Below are 3,646 nucleotides of genomic sequence, written 5' to 3' on the forward strand. Positions count from 1 at the left end.
AAAAAAAAAAAAAAGAAAAGAAAAGAAAAAAAGAAAAGGAACCTGAGAATACTTCCAACTTTCGGGTGTTAAAAGAGAAACCTGGCCGGGCGCGGTGGCTCAACCCTGTAATCCCAGCACTTTGGGAGGCCGAGACGGGCGGATCACGAAGTCAGGAGATCAAGACCATCCTGGCTAACATGGTGAAACCCCGTCTCTCCTAAAAACTACAAAAAACTAGCCGGGCGAGGTGGCGGCGCCTGTAGTTCCAGCTACTCGGGAGGCTGAGGCAGGAGAATGGCGTGAACCCGGGAGGCGGAGCTTGCAGTGAGCTGCGATCCAGCCACAGCACTCCAGCCTGGGTGACAGAGCGAGACTCCGTCTCAAAATAAATAAACAAATAAATAAATAAAAAATAAAATAAAATAAAATAAAAGAGAAACCTAGGCCAGGTACGGTGGCTCATGCCTGTAATCCCAGCACTTTGGGAGGCCAAAGCGGGCAGATCACCTGAGGTCAGGAATTCGAGACCAGCCTGGCCAACATGGTGAAAGCTTGTCTCTACTAAAATACAAAATTAGTTGGGTGTGGTGGCTTGTGCCTGTAATCTCAGATACTTGGGAGGCTGAGGCAGAAGAATCACTTGAACCCAGGTGGCGGAGGTTGCAGAGAGCCAAGATACCGCCATTGCACTCCAGCTGCCTGGGTGACAGAGCAATACTCCGCCAAAAAAAAGAAAAAAAAGGAAAACCTTAGACAAATTAAATTGAACAACTGAACAGAGTTTAACTGAGAAAGAACTGATATCAAGTTAGGCAGCCTCCCGAGCCAGAGTAGGCTCAGAAACTCCAGCACAGCCATATGGTGGATTTTACGGACAGAAAAGGAAAATGCTATACATAAAACGGAAGTGAGATACAGATACAGCCAGATTGGTTACAGCTCAGTGTTTGCCTTATTTGAAAACAGGTTGAACAGCTGGAAGCCTGTGATTGGCCCAAACTCAGTGACTGGCACAAGAGTGTGTTATATAGTCTATTTACACCTCAAGTGAGGTTCCAGTTCACTATGTATGGAGAAACCTTCAAGTTGAACTTAAAATACACAAAGAGCCAGCTTTAGGCTAAACATGACTTAGCACGGGGAACAATATGACACATTGAGCGGCATTGCTTGTCATAGATGGTTGGTGGTACATATGTAGTAAATATCAATTCATGAAATCATCTATGCATTTTAGTAGATGGCAAGTTCTGAATGTGTCAGCAGTGTAATGTGACTGCCTCACATCGTTATACTATGTTAGAGGAAGTATAGTGTCAGGAAGAAAAGAGGCCATGCATCGCAGGAATCCTGTGCTCAGTAGTGGGTACTGCAGTTTTGGAAGGACATTGATGAGCTCATTAGAGTATGTTGGAGATGGGCATCCAGGGTGAAGAAGAGATTGAAAACCATGCCAAATGAAGAAGGAAAGTGTCAGGGATAGTCTGGATGTGAATGGAATTAAGGTGGCACTTACGGCCCAGATACGTAACTATTATGCGAAAGAAGAATTAGGTTGAACTCAGAGGATAGAAATAAGACCAATGAGTTGAAGTTGTAAGGAGGCAGATCTCCACTTAACACAAGGAAGGATTCCTTAACAATTCAACTGTTTTGGAAATGGAATGTAGGGCTGGGTGCGGTGGCTCACGCCAGTAATCCCAACACTTTGGGAGGCCAAGGGTGGATGACTGCTTTAGCTCAGGAGTTCGAAACCAGCCTGGACAACATGGCAAAATCCCGTTTCTACAAAATACAAAAGTAGTTGGACATGGTGGTGTGTGCCCGTAGTCCCAGCTACTTGGGAGGCTGAGAAGGGAGGACCACCTGAGCCTGGGGAGGTCGAGGCTGCAGGGAGCTGAGATCACACCACTGTACTGCAGCTTAGTCGACAGAGTAAGACCATCTGAAAACAAACAAAAAACCCACAAAAAAATCCAACAGAATAATCCTTAATAATTGGATCACTTCTAACATGAAAATGATTTATAGTAATATATTTACCCTTGACTTTGGCACCATTTTATTTTATTTTTTGAGACAGGGTTTCACTGTGTCACCCAGGCTGGAGTGTACTGGTGAGATCTCAGCTCACTGCAACCTCTGTCTCCCAGGATCCTCCCACCTCAGCCTCTAGAGTAGCTAGTACTACAGGTGCATGCCATCATGCCCAGCTAATTTTTTTTTGAGATGGAGTCTCGCTCTGTTGTCCAGGCTAGAGTGCAGTGGCGCCATCTCAGCTCACTGCAAGCTGTGCCTCCCGGGTTCACGCCATTCTCCGGTCTTAGCCTCCTGAGTAGGTGGGACTACAGGCGCCCGCCACCATGCCTGGCTAATTTCTTGTATTTTAGTAGAGATGGGGTTTCACCATGTTAGCCAAGATGGTCTCGATTACTTTTGTACTTTTAGTAGAAATGGGGTTTTGCCATGTTGTCCAGGCTGGCGTCGAACTCCAGGGCTCAAGTGATATACTTGCCTTGGCCTCCAAAGTGCTGGGATTGCAAGCGTGAACCACCATGCCCAGCCTTGTCACCATTTTTTATTTTTTATTTTATTTTTTTGAGACAGAGTCTCGCTGTGTTGCCCAGGCTGGAGTACAGTAGTGCGATCTTGGCTCACTGTAATCTCCGCCTCCCAGGTTCAAATGATCCTTCTGCCTCATCCTCCCGAGTAGCTGGGATTACAGGGACATCCCATCTCATCTGGCTAATTGTTGTATTTTAGTAGAGACGGGGTTTTCCATGTTTGCCAGGCTGGTCTGGAACTCTTGAGCCCAGGTGATCTGCCTGCCTCGGCCTCCTAAAATGCTGGGATTACAGGCATGAGCCACTGCGTGCGGCTCTTGTCAACATTTTAATCAAAGATTTGGATGAGTATAAATAAAGTCTACTTATCAAATTTGTAAATAACATGAATTTGCAGGGGTTGTTAATATATGGCATCATAATTCTAAAAGATCAGATCATATTGCCTGGCTAGAATGGCAGATGAGATCTAAGAAATAGAAATGTAAAGGAAATCAGTATAAGGTTCTATGATGGAATCTGAAAACCCAACTGGACAAATTTGCATGAGAAAGACTCACAGACTGGCAGCTAATTTGAATAATTTGGAGCAGCATGATCTGATGGAAAAGAATACAAGCCATGTATAAATTTTGCAATTTCTAGTAGATTCCTTAAAAAAAAAGAAAAGGGCCGGGCGCGGTGGCTCAAGCCTGTAATCCCAGCACTTTGGGAGGCCGAGACGGGCGGATCACGAGATCAGGAGATCGAGACCATCCTGGCTAACACGGTGAAACCCCGTCTCTACTAAAAAAATATAAAAAACTAGCTGGGCGAGGCAGCGCCCCTCGGGAGGCTGAGGCAGGAGCATGGCGTAAACCCGGGAGGTGGAGCTTGCAGTGAGCTGAGGTCCAGCCACTGCACTCCAGACTGGGCGACAGAGCGAGACTCCGTCTCAAAAAAAAAAAAAAAAAAAAAAAAAAAAAAAAAAAAATTAATTATAATAATATATTTTTACTGAACTAAATATATCCAAAATATATTGATTACACGTTCAACATGTAATCAATATAAAATTATTGATATATTTACATTTTTATGTAAGGTCTTTTTTTTTTTTT

Source organism: Rhinopithecus bieti, unplaced genomic scaffold, assembly GCF_001698545.2.
Source record: "Rhinopithecus bieti isolate Rb0 unplaced genomic scaffold, ASM169854v2 scaffold_6536, whole genome shotgun sequence".
NCBI lineage: Eukaryota > Metazoa > Chordata > Mammalia > Primates > Cercopithecidae > Rhinopithecus > Rhinopithecus bieti.